Below are 16,845 nucleotides of genomic sequence, written 5' to 3'. Positions count from 1 at the left end.
TTTAGTTGGGTGCATAGAGAGTTACACATAGAATACTCATTAATGTAATGGGATTACTGTGACTAATTCTCACATGCTGACCAAAAATTTAGCCCAAAGAGATTTGGAAGTGTTGTCAAAAAAGCAAGTTGGTCTGTGGTCTTATTAGTTTGATGTTATTAACTAGTTGGTATGGCACTGGCTTTTATATGACTCTTATCCCCTTACCTTTAACATTAAATAATGCATTTATTGATCAGAGAAGAGGGAAATAAGGACAGAAACCCAGCATTTGCTGGTTTAATAACAAATGGGGGAAAATTGAAACATTTGCTATATATTTTAATATTTGTTATTCTACTTTTCATTATGATAAATGGTTTTGAAAAAACACGAAAGGATGTTATGGTGGAAAAAACAGTATTTATGACAGTAATCTGAAATACACTTCTTTTTCAACATTACACAATTAAGAATAATGTGAAATGAAAAAAATGTATAATTGTAACTTATTTTATTATACACCGTATTGCATTATAAATCTTGATAGTAACAAACCATTTGTTTGCATGCAGTTTTGAAAAAAAAAAAAGTACTACTGAAGCCCATTTGGGCTAAAATGCTTATTAAGCTGGGCATGGTGGCGCATGTCTGTAATACCAGCACTTTGGGAGGCCAAGGTGGGTGGATCACTTGAGGCCAGGAGTTCGAGACTAGCCTGACCAACACGACAAAACCCCATCTCTACTAAAAACACAAAATTAGCCAGATGTGATGGCACATGCCTGTAGTCCCAGCCACTCGAGAGGCTGAGGGAGAAGAATCACTTCAACCTGGGAGGCAAGGTTGCAATGAGCCGAGATCATGCTACTGCACTCTAGCCTGGGCCACAGAGGGAGATTCTACCAGAAAACAAACAAACAACTAGCCTGGGGAACATGGTAAAACCCCATCTCTACAAAACCAAAAACAAAACACAAAAATTAGCCAGGTATGGTGGTGTGCACGTGTAGTCCCAGCTACTTAGGAGGCTGAGGAGGGAGGATCACTTGAGCCTGAGAGGTTATGGCTGCAGTGAACCGAGATCACCCTACTGCACTCCAGCCTGGGCAACAAAGTGAGACTCTCCAGAAAAAAAAAAAAACACCAACCAACCAAACAAACAAAAAAACCACTATATCAAAATGGGTCCAATTAAAAACTGAAATACAGAATTTAATCATGTTTTAATTATGAAAATATATAGCACAGTTCTAGTTTGCTACTTTTTGCATTTCATATTTAACATAAGCAGTTACAGAGACACAATTATAAGCACATATAAAACAGTCTCATGTATTTTCTGGCACATCATTAGTATCCCCTCATGTCTTAAGGTTTAGAGGTGCTTCTTGGTGAACACTGAGTCCATTCCTTAGACAACCATAAGGGGGGTCTTTTATGTCAACAAGTTGCTCTCATTACTCTCCTTATCCCACCATGAGAGGAGGTCTTTATACCAACAAGCTGCTCTATTTGAACAGTTTGTACATAATTATCTACTCTGAAGGTGAACATTTTGTGTAATGAATTTTCAGAATTCCATAACTCTTAATTCATTAGAATAATTGTGTTTGCACTAATTGTTTATACTCTGACTTTATATGAGTTTAAATAACCTAGTCATAAAACGAAATATTTTGATGTTTTAGAATATTGAGGCCAAATCAATATTTGTCTATTGTTTATAAAAATAATTAGTAAATTAAATACTATTTCTAATGTAGAAAACTTGTTTTTGTCTTGGATGTACTTATACATACCATCTTTAAGTCACCTTTAAATAGTGATGCCAAAAAGTTTCTATGTAGTTAACAAAAGTAATTGTTTTTAAAATTTAATTCTCAAGAGACTATTCATTACATAGCTCTTGGAACATAACCTTTTCATAGAATATCCTGCTTTTATTTAACATTCCAATGAGAATAGTGAAATTATTAAATTAAGTACTCAAGAATGCAAAACATGTCCTGAATGACTCAAGAGATGACTAATTATTATTTATCTACTCATCCATCTATCTATAAATAAATGGCAATACTTAATGGAATTATTGGTTAACATTCTCTAATTATCTATAGATGATAGAATAGTTTACTGGAAAGAAATATAGTACTAAAAACTTAATTTGATACATGATCAAAGTTTTACCTGAGTTTTATTTTTTTATTTTTTTATTTTTTATTTTAGACAGAGTCTTGCTGTGTCGCCCAGGCTGGAGTGCAGTGGTGTGATCTGAGCTCACTACAACCTCCTCCTCCCAAGTTGAAATGCTTCTCAAGACTTAGCCTCTTGAGTAGCTGGGATTACAGGCATGCACCACCACACCCGGCTAATTTTTGTATTTTTACTAGAGACAGGGTTTCACCACATTGACCAGGCTGGTTTCAAACTCCTGGCCTCAAGTGATCCACCCTCCTTGGCCTCCCAAAGTTCTAGGATTACAGTCGTGAGCTGAATTTTTTTTAAACTGTCATTTGTGGGACATCTTATTCAGTGAATTCGGTTTAGTTTTACTACATGTTACAGAAGCATTGGCAATGCAAAATAATTTCTGTCTACTTTCACCTTGTAATATCTGTACAATTTCTCCTTCAAATGAAACAGGGGCTTTAGTTATTAAAAGCCAGATTACGATGAGATAATGCGGTTTTTCACATAAATGTAAATTATCGGTTAGCTGTCTTAGTAGAAAATAGAAATTTAAAAAAACTAATTGCACATTGGAGAAAGTTTCACTTTTCATCAAATACTATTTTTGATAAAATATGTTTCCTATAAATATCTGAGCAACAAACATTTAAACAATATTCTTTAATGGTATGTTAAAAGTCTAGGAGACTTGGATTCAAGAATTGCAAAGGAGAAAATTGAGAAAAGTCTGAGAAATAGATACCAGCTGTGAATTTTAATGACTGGCATTTTATTGTTTTGAAAATATTTTTACTAACCACAGTTATTTTGCAAGTCACCTTACGTAGTTTTTCAGAAGAGAATAAAAGTGACTGATTTCTGTTGATAGGATACTGACTCTCAGAGCTATTATACAATGAAATTCTATCAGGCTAGTTTTATCTTTTCTGCTACTTTATTACTCTGAAAAATATAAATCCTTATAACTGCTGAGTTCTTGTCAGTTTGAAAATACATGTCAAAATATATATGCTTTAAAAATATTTTCCTTGAATGATGCATGAATGTTTTTAAAGGAGGTGTTGACACTAGTGATTTTGATGGTTGATATTAAGCTATAAAGAAAATATACAGAGTGATGCAATATATTTAAAGCAGATTTATGTTAGTATATGCTAAAATTGTTAGGATATGGAAATCATCTTTATAGCTGGGCAACCTTGCTTGTATGAATTTCTCTCCCATAGAATGTGCAAAACAATTTGTCAAAGGCAATTTTTTTATTATAAAGTGATGGCTTCAAATATTTTAAAATTATGAAAGCTCTAAACTCAAGTAGATTTCAGCATTCTAATTCAGTGGGATATTCACATTTCTCAGTGTTTCTTCTTTTTCTACACTAGCATATTATTGAATTCATGTATAGTAAGTTCATTTTTATTTTAATATCATTTGGGATTCTGTACATCTAATTTTGTAATTTTACATGTTATTTTTAATAATATTGCTGACAGTAATTTATAAATACTTGATTAAAGCTGAGGGATTGATTATCTTTTATTTGTTTAAAGGCAGGGGCTTGAATTGTGTTATTCTTGAGATCCCTTTCTCAACCTTATGAGTATACTTTTCTATTGTACATAATGTTCTTTGAAGTTTAAGGTTTATTTTGACCTATCTGAAATTTAAAAAAACCTCCAAAACCTCATTTTTTAGAGCATATTATATGATGATTGCAAATTTATCAGATTCAGATTTTGTCATGCGGGACTTATGTTCTTGTTCAGCAGAGATGGCATTCGTTTATTCATTCATTGGTTAATTTATCTGACAGCAAATATTTATAGAACATTTACTATGTTTAAGAACCTGGGTATAAAATAGTAAGTTACCTGTTATGGCTCAAGTTGCTTACAGTTTTGTGGAGGAGACAAGTAAATAGGTAGTTAAAATCTAAGTGTGTAAGATGATGTTATGATTGAGGAAAGCACAAGGAACTCTGAAAGTACCTATGGTGAAACTGGGTTTGCCCATCTAACTGAATCCTAGTGGGGCCTGATGTTGGGGAAAGCTCCCTGGAGAAAGTTTTGGCTCATCTGAGGCCTAGCATGTATAAGCATTAGTCAGGTGAAGGGTTGGAAGAGAGAGGAAAGCACGGATAGGTAAGTGCATTTCAGATGAAATGATATGTAAAAAGGCAAAGAGTCTAGGGAACATGGTATGACTCATAGGACCCTAAGACTTTAGTGTTCAGAGGTGAGGCCAGAGCTGTGAGTAAGGAGATCATTTCATGCATGGTCTTGTGTATCATCCCAATTTCATCCTTGGTGCAATGAGTATTCATTAAGGCTTTTCAGAGAAGTGACATAATTATTTTTTGGAAAGATTGCCCTGGCAACAATGTGGAGAATGGATTGGAAGGAGTCAAATTAGAGACAGGGATACAAAGCAAGGACTTTCTGAGTAATTACTCGAGAGGCATTAGCAGCATAAACTATGATGGTAGCAGTAGCGATGAAAAAAACTAGATGAATTTGTGAAATATTGAACTAGTAACAACAGAGTTGATTTACTAGATGTGGAGGTTTGTGGAAGAAACAGTAGTAAAGGTGGCACAAGTTTTTGGCAAAGATAACTACGTGATTGGTGCTTCCATTCAATGTGATTGGAACCATGGAAGGAGTCTGAAAGCAAAAAATGTGAATTCAGCTTTAGAAATGGTGAGCTGGGCTCCATGGCTCGGGCTCCTAATTCCAGCACTATGGGAGGCTGAGGTGGGCAGATCACTTGAGGCCCAGAGTTTGAGGCCAGCCTGGCCAATATGGCAAAACCCCGTCTCTCTTAAAAATACAAAAAAATTGGCTAGGTGTAGTGGTGCACGCCTATAGTCCCAGCTACTTGGGAGGGTGAGGCACAAGAGTCGTTTGAACTTGGGAGGTGAAGGTTGCAGTGAGCCAAGATTGCGTCACTGCACTCTAGCCTGGATAACAGAGAGATTCCATCTTAAAAAAAAAAAAAAAAAGCATGAAGAATCTGAGATTATTACCATGTTTTTTTTTTTTTTTTTTTAATCTTTCCATTTATCTTCCACCTATCCATTAATCCATCTTATTTTCTGATGCACTTCAGAGTATATTACGGATAATTTACCTTTGCTTTTTTTAAAAAAATTATACGTTAAGTTCTAGGGTACATGTGCACAACGTGCAGGTTTGTTACATATGTATACATGTGCCATATTGGTGTGCTGCACCCATTAACTCATCATTTACATTAGGTATTTTTCCTCATGCTATCCCTCCCCGCTACCCCCACCCCACGCCAGGTCCTGTTGTGTGATGTTCCCCGCTCTGTGTCCAAGTGTTCTCATTGTTCATTTCCCACCTATGAGTGAGAAACTTGCGATAGTTTGCTGAGAATGATGATTTCCAGCTTCATCCATGTCCCTACAGAGGACATGAACTCATTCTTTTTTATGGCTGCATAGTATTCCATGGTGTATATGTGCCACATTTTCTTAATCCAGTCTATCATTGATGGACATTTAGGTTGGTTCCAAGTCTTTGCTATTGTGAATAGTGCCACTGTAAACATACGTGTTTATGTGTCTTCATAGCAGCATGATTTATAATCCTTTGGGTATATACCCAGTAATGGGTAATGGTAATGGGATGGCTAGTGGGTCAAATGGTATTTCTAGTTTTAGATCCTTGAGGAATCGCCACACCATCTTCCACAATGGTTGAACTAGTTTACAGTGTAAACTAGTGTAAAAGTGTTCCTATTTCTCCATATCCTCTCCAGTTGTTCCCTGACTTTTTAATGATTGCCATTCTAACTGGTGTGAGATGGTATCTCATTGTGGTTTTGATTTGCTTTTCTCTAATGGCCAGTGATGATGAGTATTTTTTCATGTGTCTGTTGGCTGCATAGATGTCTTCTTTTGAGAAGTGTCTGTTCATATCCTTTGCCCACTTTTTGATGGGGTTGTTTGACTTTTTCTTGTAAATTTATTTAGGTTCCTTGTAGATTCCGGATATTAGCCCTTTGTCAGATGGGTAGATTGCAAAAATTTTCTCTCATTCTGTAGGTTGCTTGTTCACTCCGATGGTAGTTTCTTTTGCTGTGCAGAAGCTCTTTAGTTTAATTAGATCCCATTTGTCAATTTTGGCTTTTGTTGCCATTGCTTTTGGTGTTTTAGTCACGAAGTCCTTGCCCATGGCTATGTCCTGAATGGTATTGCCTAGGTTTTCTTCTAGAGTTTTCATGGTTTTAGGTCTAACATTTAAGTCTTTAATCCATCTTGCATTAATTTTTGTATAAGCTGTAAGGAAGGGATCCAGTTTCAGCTTTCTACTTATGGCTAGCCAATTTTCCCAGCACCGTTTATTAAATAGGGAATCCTTTCCCCATTTCTTGTTTTTCTCAGGTTTGTCAAAGATCAGATGGCTGTAGATGTGTGGTACTATTTTTGAGGGCTCTGTTCTGTTCCATTGGTCTATATCTTTGTTTTGGTACCAGTACCATGCTGTTTTGTTTACTGTAGCCTTGTAGTATAGTTTAAAGTCAGGTAGCGTGATGCCTCCAGCTTTGTTCTTTTGACTTAGGATTGTCTTGGCAATGCAGGCTCTTTTTTGGCTCCATATGAACTTTAAAGTAGTTTTTTCCAATTTTGCGAAGAAAGTCATGGATAGCTTGATGGGGATGGCATTGAATCTGTAAATTACCTTGGGCAGTATGGCCGTTTTCACAGTATTGATTTTTCCTATCCATAAGCTTGGAATGTTCTTCCATTTTTTTGTGTCCTCTTTTATTTTGTTGAGCAGTGGTTTGTCATTCTCCTTGAGGTCCTTCATGTCCCTTGTAAGTTGGATTCCTAGGTATTTTATTCTCTTTGAAGCAATTGTGAATGGGAGTTCACTCATGATTTGGCTCCCTGTTTGTCTGTTATTGGTGTATAGGAATGCTTGTGATTTTTGCACATTGATTTTGTATCCTGAGACTTTGCTGAAGTTGCTTATCAGCTTAAGGAGATTTTGTGCTGAGATGATGGGGTTTTCTAAATATACAATCATGTCATCTGCAAACAGGGACAATCTGACTTCCTCTTTTCCTAATTGAATACCCTTTATTTCTTTCTCCTGCCTGATTTCCCTGGCCAGAACTTCCAACACTATGTTGAATAGGAGTGGTATGAGAGGGTATCCCTGTCTTGTGCCAGTTTTCAAAGGAAATGCTTCCTGTTTTTGCCCATTCAGTATTATATTGGCTGTGGGTTTATCATAAACGGCTTTTATTATTTTGAGATACGTCCCATAAATACCTAGTGTATTCAGTGTTTTTTAGCATGAAGGGCTGTTGAATTTTGTTGAAGGCCTTTTCTGCATCTATTGAGATAATCACGTGGTTTTTGTCTTTGGTTCTGTTTATATGCTGGATTACGTTTATTGATTTGCGTATGTTGAACCAGCCTTGCATCCCAGGGATGAAGCTGACTTGATCGTGGTGGATAAGCTTTTTGATGTGCTGATGGATTCGGTTTGCCAGTATTTTATTGAGGATTTTGCATAAATGTTCATCACGGATATTGGGCTAAAATTCTGTTTTTCCTGTTGTGTCTCTGCCAGGCTTTGGATCAGGATGATGCTGGCCTCATAAAGTGAGTTAGGGAGGATTCCCTCTTTTTTTATTGATTGGAATAGTTTCAGAAGGTATGGTACCAGCTCCTCTTTGTACCTCTGGTACAATTTGGCTGTAAATCCATCTGGTCCTGGACCTTTTTGGTTGGTAGGCTATTAATTATTGCCTCAATTTCAGAACCTGTTATTAGTCTATTCAGGGATTCAACTTCTTCCTGGTTTAGTCTTGGGAGAGTTCTGTTGATGTCTATTAGGTTTGCTTGGTGCAGAGCTGAGTTCAAGTACTGGATATCCTTGTTAACTTTCTGTCTCATTCATATGTCTAATGCTGTCAGTGGGGTGTTAAAGTCTCCCATTATTATTGTATGGGGGTCTAAGTCTCTTTGTAGGTCTCTAAGGATTTGCTTTATGAATCTAGGTGCTCCTGCATTGGGTGCATATATATTTAAGATAGTTAGCTCTTGTTGTTGAATTGATCCCTTTACCATTATGTAATGGCCTTCTTTGTCTCTTTTGATCTTTGTTGGTTTAAAGTCTGTTGTATCAGAGACTGAGATTGCAACCTCTGCTTTTTTGTTTGTTTGTTTTCCATTTGCTTGGTAGATCTTCCTCCATCCCTTTATTTTGAGCCTGTGTGTGTCTCTGCACATGAGATGGGTTTCCTGAGTGCAGCACACTGATGGGTCTTGACTCTTTATCCAGTTTGCCAGTCTGTGTCTTTTAATTGGAGCATTTAGCCCATTTACATTTAAGGTTAATATTTTTTTGTGTGAATTCGATCCTGTCCTTATGATATTAGCTGGTTATTTTGCTCATTAGTTGATGCAGTTTCTTCCTAACATTGATGGTCTTTACAATTTGGCATGTTTTTGCAGTTGCTGTTACCATTTGTTCCTTTCCATGTTTAGTGCTTCCTATAGGAGCTCTTGTAGGCAGGCCTGGTGGTGACAAAATCTCTCAGCATTTTCTTCTCTGTAAAGGCTTTTATTTCTCCTTCACTTATGAAGCTTAGTTTGGCTGGATATGAAATTCTGAGTTGAAAGTTCTTTTCTTTGAGAATCTTCAATATGGGCCCCCACTCTCCTCTGGCTTGTAGAGTTTCTGCAGAGAGATCTGCTGTTAGTCTGATGGGCTTCCCTTTGTAGGTAACCCCACCTTTCTCTCTGACTGCCCTTAACATTTTTTCCTTCGTTTCAACCTTGGTGAATCTGACAATTATGTGTCTTGGTGTTGCTCTTCTCTAGGAGTATCTTTGTAGTATTCTCTGTATTTCCTGAATTTGAATGTTGGCCTGCCTTGCTAGGTTGGGAAAATTCTCCTGGAATATCCTGAAGAGTGTTGTCCCACTGGATTTCATTCTCCCCTTCACTTTCAGGTACACCAATCAAGTGTAGGTTTGGTTTTTTCACATAGTCCCATATTTCTTGGAGGTTTTGTTTGTTTCTTTTTACTCTTTTTTCTCTCAACTTCTCTTCTGGCTTCATTTCATTTATTCAATTTTCAGTCACTGATCTACTTTCTTCCACTTGATCGAATTGGCTACTGAAACTGGTGCATGCGTCATGTAGTTCTCATGCCATGGTTTTCAGCTCCATCAGGTCATTTAAGGCCTTGTCTATGCTGTTTATTCTAGTTAGCCATTTGTCGAATCTTTTTTCATGGTTTTTAGCTTCCTTGCAATGGGTTTGAACATCCTCCTTTAGCTTGGAGAAGTTTGTTATTACCGATCTTCTGAAGCCTACTTCTGTCAACTCATGAAAGTCATTCTCCGTCCAGCTTTGTTCTGTTACTGACAATGAGCTGTGATCCTTTGGAGGAGAAGAGGTGCTCTGATTTTTAGAATTTTTAGCTTTTCTGCTCTGGTTTCTCCCCATCTTTGTGGTTTTATCTACCTGTGGTCTTTGATGATGGTGACATACAGATGGGGTTTTGGTGTGGATGTCCTTTTCGTTGATGTTATTCTTGTTTGTTTGTTAGTTTTCCTTCTACCACTCAGGACTCTGAGCTGCAGGTCTGTTGGAGTTTGCTGGAGGTCCACTCCAGACCCTGTTTGCCTGGGTATGACCAGCGGCGGCTGCAGAACAGCAAATATTGCAGAACAGCAAATGTTGCTGCCTGATCCTTCCTCTGGAAGCTTCGTCTCAGAGGGGCACCCAGCTGTATGAGGTGTCAGTCGGCCCCTACTGGGCAGTGTCTCCCAGTTAGGCTACTCAGAGGTCAGGGACCCACTTGAGGAGGCAGTCTGTCTGTTCTCAGATCTCAAACTCCCTGCTGGGAGAACCACTGCTCCCTTCAAATCTGTCAGACAGGAATGTTTAAGTCTGCAGAAGTTTCTGCTGCCTTTTGTTTAGCTACACTCTGCCCCCCATGTGGAGTCTATAGAGGCAGGCAGGCCTCGTTGAACTGTGGTGGGCTCCACCCAGTTTGAGCTTCCCAGCTGCTTTATTTACCTAATCAAGCCTCAGCAATCTCGGACGCCCCTCCCTCAGCTTTGCTGCCACCTCGAAGTTCCATGTCGGACTGCTGTGCTAGCAGTGAGCAAGGCTCCATGGGCATGGGACCTGGTGAGCTAGGCATGGGATATAATCTCCAGGTGTGCGGTTTGCCGAGCCTGTTGGAAAAGCACAGTATGAGGGCAGGATTGTCCCGATTTTCCAGGTACCATCTGTCATGGCTTCGCTTGGCTAGGAAAGGGAATTCCCCGACCCCTTGTGCTTCCTGGGTGAGGTGATGCATCGCCTTGTTTTGGCTCACACTCTGTGGGCTGCATCCACTGTCCAATAAGTCCCAGTGAGATGAATCCAGTACGTCAGTTGGAAATGCAGGATTCACCCGTCTTCTGCGTCGCTCATGCTGGGAGCTGTAGAGTGGATCTGTTCCTATTCGGCCGTCTTAGAACTGTAACTGACCACGTTTTCAAAATAACAAGTTGGACTGCCAGTTCCATGGATCCTTTTAGAAAATATAGCTTGGGTCAGAGATGGACAGTTTATTACTCACGGTAACAGAGTAGCTGAGGTATCAACATTTTTGCACTGGCTCTCTGAACCTTAATTACCTTAGGGTGACATGAAGAGGGCCAGATGACACATGTACATACAGTGTGTTGTTGCATTATAGGAGAGGAACTCCAAGCTTAAGAAACCCAAGTCTTTTATACTGGACATAAAGCATGCCTGCCCTTTGCTCCATTAGAGAAACTAGCTTGATTTTCTAAGGCTGCTTGCTATCTTTGAAAAAATAGTCAAGAACAAAGCAGTGCCTTGCTGGCAGAAATGTGAGAGACCTCTAGAGAATTATTGTCCAGCACCTCAAAATATAATTTTTATCCTTATTTCACTCATATTCTAAAAATAACAGTTAATTCTTTTCATGGCTGACACTCCAAGTTTATGAGGAAACCTTGTTTCATTAGCCGTGTGTTGTCTTCCCTAATCTGCATTCATTGAATATTTATTGAATACTTTGATACATTGGGGAATATTATAGAGCAAATTTATGTGCATTCATTCTGGTTCAGGTACTCAAATGAGTAAGCAAAGAAATAATCAGATAATCCTGGACTAGGATAAGCTCAATAAAGTTAAAACCAAAACAGAAAGTGATAAAAAAAACTGGGATTGAAGTATGGGGGTTATTGGAGAAGACTTTTAGGAAGAAATAACATTTACATGGAGATCTGAATCATGAGAAGCAGCCAGTCTTGTAAAAAACACAGGGAAGAGATTTCTACCTAAAAGAATATCAGATACAAAGGCTCTGAAGCAGGAATGAGCTTGGTATTTTTTGAGGAATAGAAAGCACAGGTTTCTGGAGGATAGTCAGCTATGCAGGAAAATGGTAGAAGATGAATTTGGAAAGGTAGGTCATGGCAAGAGGTTTGAAATATATTCTGATATCTTTAACCTTTGTTACTTCCCTGTATCTTTCTTCTTAACTTACAAATATTTTAAGCATTTTCCCTTTAAAAAATTCCTTTTCAAACAGTTGCCAGCGCTTCTCCTTTTTCCCTCAAATATTTTAAAATAGAGGAGAATAAAAATATAAACATAACAGTAGTGGACAACAAGAAATAGTGCCATCAAAAATTGTGAGGAATTCCTGAGAGACAGAAGCAGAAGGCTGGAAAACAAGTACTCAAAATGGCACACAAGAAAAAACAACTGTGCGTGAAAGTAGAGCCTCAAAAACTTCAAGACTTGGTTGTAGGGATCTGTGCCTTAAATAGAAGGGCTGGTGTGTCTTTTTTCCCAATTCCTCCTCTCTTCTCAAGATATGCGCGTGCATGGGAGAGCACATGTATGTTTGTGTGTACACACATACATACACGCACACACATAGTAGCAACAGCAAGCAACAGAAGTACTTGCCCTTTCCTGAAATTCAAAAGCCGTGCATACATAAGGTAAGCCACTTATCTGGGAAAGGCTTCCATTGTGGCTGTTGCAGCCTGAGGAAAGAGCAGAACCTCAAGTGACTTGGGACTTACCTATGTTACAGACACGGATGGGAGGAAAAAATGAAAAGGAAAGGCAGCCTTGCCCAGGAGGAAAATACATTAAGGTACTCCAGTGTACCTTACCAGTGTAAAGCTCTTCTTTTTTGCGGTTAGGGTGCCTTCAACTTGACTCCCTGGGCCTACACATCTTAATGTGGCCACGGCTAGTAACATAACGGCAGTCAGCCCTTCTCTCTAGGAAAGACACTAGATGGAGGAAACTGAGCTGTGTGCACTCGTCAACTTAGATCTTCATTTATAAATATGAATGATAGCTCAGGATCATCAGACCCTTCAGAAAACTAATAGCCGGAAAAAGAAGAACCAAGATGAACAGACAATGGATTTGGATGAAACATAGAATTTAAAGAATAGAAGAGTATCCTTATTGATTAAAATGTATTTTAATCAGTGATGCCAGAAGTTAATAAAATAAGAACAGATCACTATCCAAAAGAAGCAATGAGAAAAAGAGCCTTTTTTTGTTTGTTTTTAAAATTTTATTTTAGGTTCAGGAGTACATGTGCGGGTTTGTTGTATAGGTAAATTGTATGTCACAGGGGTTTGGTGTACAGAGTATTTTGTCACCTAGGAAATAAGTATAGTACCCAACAGGTAGTTTTTCTGTCCTCACCCTCTTTCCACCCTCCACCCTCAGGTAGGCCTTGGGTCTGTTGTTCCCTTCTTTGTGTCCGTATGTAGTCAGTATTTAGCTCCCACTTATAAGCAAGAATATGTGGTGTTTGGTTTTCTGTCCCTGTGTTAGTTTGCTTAGGGTAATGACCTCCAGCTTCATCCACATTGCTGCAAAGGACACAACCTTATTCTTTTTTTGGTCTGAGTAGTATTACTTTGTGTATCTATACCACATTTTCTTTATCCAGTCTACTGTTGATGAACTTTTAGGCTGATTCTCTGTCTTTACTATTGTGAATAATGCTGTGATGAAGATAAGCATGCATGTGTCTTTGTGGTAGAATAACTTATATTCCTTTGGGTATATACCCAATTGTGGGATTGCTAGGTTGAATGGTAATTCTGTTTTAAGTTCTTTGAGAAATCATTATCTCCCATTGTGTAGGTTGTCCATTTACTCTGTTGATAGTTTATGTTGCTGTGCAGAAGTTCTTTAGTTTAATTGGATCCCATTTGTTAATTTTTGCTTTTATTGCATTGCTTTTGGCATCTTCATCATGAAATCTTTGCGAAGTCCTATGTCTAGAATGGTATTTCCTAGATTATCTTCTGTGGTTTTCATAGTTTTAAGTTTTACGTTTAAATCTTTAATCCATCTTGAGTTGATTTTTGTGTGTGGTAAAAGGAAGGGGCCAAGTTTCAATCTTCTGCATATGGCTAGCCAGTTATCCCAACACTATTTATTCAATAGGGAATCCTTTCCCCATTGCTTGTTTTCGTTGACCTTGTTGAAGATCAGAGAGTTGTGGGTGTATGGCTTTATTTCTGGGTTCTCTGTTCTGTTCCATTGGTCTCTCTGTTTTTGTGTTAGTACCATGCTGTTTTGGTTACTGTAGCCTTGTATTATAGTTGGAGGTCAGGTACTGTGATGCTTCTCCCTTTGTTCTTTTTGCTTAGGATTGCTTTGGCTATTCTTTTTTGGTTCCATATGAATTTTAGAATAGCTTTTCCTAGTTCTGTAAAAAATTGTCATTGGCAGTTTGATAGGAATAGCACTGAATCTGTACATTGCTTATAGGCAGTATGGCCATTTTAACAATATTTCCTATCCATGAGCATGGAATATTTTTTCATTTGTTTGTGTCATCTCTGATTTATTTGAGAAGTGTTTTGCAATTCTCATTGTGGAGGTGTTCCACCTCTCTGTTTAGCTTTATTCCTAGGTATTTTATTCTTTTTGTGGCTATTATGATTGGGATTGCATTTTTGATTTGGCTCTCAGGTTGGATGTTGTTGCTATGTAGGAATGCTACTGACTTTTGAACATTGCTTTTTTTTTTTTTTTTTTTGAGATGGAGTTTCGCTCTTGTTGCCCAGACTGGAGTGCAATGGTGTGATCTTAGCTCACCACAACCTCCACCTCCTGGGTTCAAGCAATTCTCCTGCGTCAGCCTCCCGAGTAGCTGAGATTACAGACCTATCCCACCGTGCCCAGCGAATTTTGTATTTTCAGTAGAGATGGCGTTTTGCCATGTTGGCCAAGCTGGTCTTAAACTCTTGACCTCAGTTGATCTGCCTGCCTCGGCCTCTCAAAGTGCTGGGATTACAGGTGTGAGTCACCGTGCATGGCCTGTTCATTGCCTTTGTATCCTGAAACTTGCCCAAGTTGTTTATCAGATCAAGGAGCTTTTGGGCAGGGACCACAGAGTTTTCTAGGTATAGAATCATATCATCTGCCAACAGGAATAGTTTGACTTCCTCTTTTCCTATTTGGTTGCATTTTATTTCTTTCTCTTGTCTGATTGCTCTAGCTATGACTTCCATTACTGTGTTTAATAGGAGTGGTGACAGATGACATCCTTGTCTCCTTCTGGTTTTCAAGGAGAATGCTTCCAGCTTTTGCCCATTCAGTATGATGCTGGCTGTGGGTTTGTCATATGGCCCTTATTATTGTGAGGTACATTCTTTTGATGCCTAGTTTGTTGAGGTTTTTTAACATGAAGGTATGTTGAATTTTATGGAAAGCCTTTTCTGCATTTATTGAGGTGATCGTGTGGTTTTCGTTGTTAGCTGTTCATGTGATTAATCACGTTTAGTGAATTTACATATGTTGAACCAATCTTGCATCCTAGGGATAATGCCTGCTTGATTGTGGTGGATTAGCTTTATGATGTGCTGCTGGATTTTGTGTGCTGGTATTTTGTTGAGGATTTGTGTGTCTATGTTCATCAAGGATATTGGCCTGAAGTTTTCTTTTTTGTGTGTGTCTCTGCCAGGTGTTGGTATCAGGATGATGCTGGCCTCATAGAATGACTTAAAGAAGAATCCCTTCTCAGTTTTTGGAGAAATTTCAGTAGGAATGGTACTAGCCCTTTTTTGTACATTCAGTAGAATTTAGCAGTCAATCTCTCTGGTCTAGGGTCTTTTCTGATGGGTAGGTTTTTTTTATTACTGATTCAATTTTGGAACTACTTATTGGTCTTTCCAGGAATTTAGTTTCTTCCTGGTTCAGCCTTGGGAGGTTGTATATTCTCAAGAATTTACTCATTTCTTGTAGATTTCCTAGCTGTGTTTATAGAGGTGTTCATAATAGTCTCTGAAGGTTTTTGGTATTTCTGTGGGGCAAGTGGTAACATCCTCTTTGTCATTCGTGATTGTGTTTATTTAGATCTTCTCTCTTTTTCTTTATTAGTCTAGCTAGTGGTCTATCTTATTAATTCTTTCAAGGAGCCAGCTCCTGGATTAATTGATCTTTTGTATGTTGTGTGTGTGTGTGTGTGTGTGTGTGTGTGTGTGTATTTCCTTTAGTTCAGCTCTGATTTTGGTTATTTGTTGTCTTCCGCTAGCTTTGGGGTTTGTTTGCTCTTGTTTCTCTAGTTCCTCTAGGTGTGATGTTAGGTTGTTAATTTGAGATCTTTTTAACTTTTTGATGTGGGTGTTTAGTCTTATAAACTTCTCATTTAGCATGTTCTCACTCATAAGTGGAAGTTGAACAATGAGAACACATGGACACAGGGAGGGGAACATCATACACCAGGGCCGGCCGGGGCATAGGAGGCTAGAGGAGGGATAGCATTCGGAGAAATATCTAATGTAGATGACAGGTTGATGGGTGCAGCAAACCGCCATGGCATGTGTGTACCTATGTAACAAGCCTGCACATTCTGTACATGTATCCCAAAACTTAAAGTATTAAACAAACAAACAAACAAACAAAAAACATTGCTTTGGCTGTATCCCAGAGATTTTTGGTATGTTGTATCTTTGTTCTCATTAGTTTCAAAGACTTCCCCTGATTTCTGCCTTAATTTCACTGTTTGCCAAGAAGTCATTCAGCAACAGGTTAATTTCCATGTAATTGTATGGTTTTGAGTTATTTTCTTAGCAATAATTTCTATTTTTATTGCACTGTGGCCCGAGAGTGTGGTTGCTATAATTTTGGTGTTTTTTTAATTTGCTGAGAGTTGTTTTATGCCCAATTAGGTGGTCAGTTTTAGAGTATGTGCTATGTCCAGAGGAGAGGAATGTATATTCATTCTATCAGTTTTGGGTGGAGAGTTCTGTAGATGTCTATTAGGTCCATTTGGTCCAATGTTGAGTTCAGGTCCTAAATATCTTTGTTAGTTTTCTGCCTTGATGATCTGTCTAATACTGTCAATGGGGTGTTGAAGTCTTTCAGTATTATTGTGTGGTTATCTAAGTCTCTTTGTAGATTTCTAAGAACTTTACTTTATGAATCTGGGTGCTCCTGTATGGGGTGTGTATTGAGCCTTTTACCATTATGTAATGCCCTTCTTTGTCTTTTTTGATTTTTGTTGGTTTAAAGTTTGTTTTGTCTGAAATTAGAATAGCAACCTCCTGCTTTCTTCTGTTTTCCATTTGCGTGGTAGATTTTTCTCCATTCCTTTACTTTGAGCCTAT

The 16,845-nt window shown here is 38.3% G+C and overlaps 1 protein-coding gene across 2 annotated transcripts in view; it reads left to right on the top strand.

Annotated features, from left to right (window-relative positions):
- The window catches only part of WDPCP (WD repeat containing planar cell polarity effector), a 491,319-nt gene that overhangs the window by 55,214 nt on the left and 419,260 nt on the right, over positions 1 to 16,845 (top strand). The gene's annotated exons all lie outside the window — the stretch shown is intronic.

This window comes from Chlorocebus sabaeus, chromosome 14 (assembly GCF_047675955.1).
Source record: "Chlorocebus sabaeus isolate Y175 chromosome 14, mChlSab1.0.hap1, whole genome shotgun sequence".
Lineage (NCBI taxonomy): Eukaryota > Metazoa > Chordata > Mammalia > Primates > Cercopithecidae > Chlorocebus > Chlorocebus sabaeus.
This window is presented reverse-complemented; position numbering and strand designations above follow the sequence as displayed.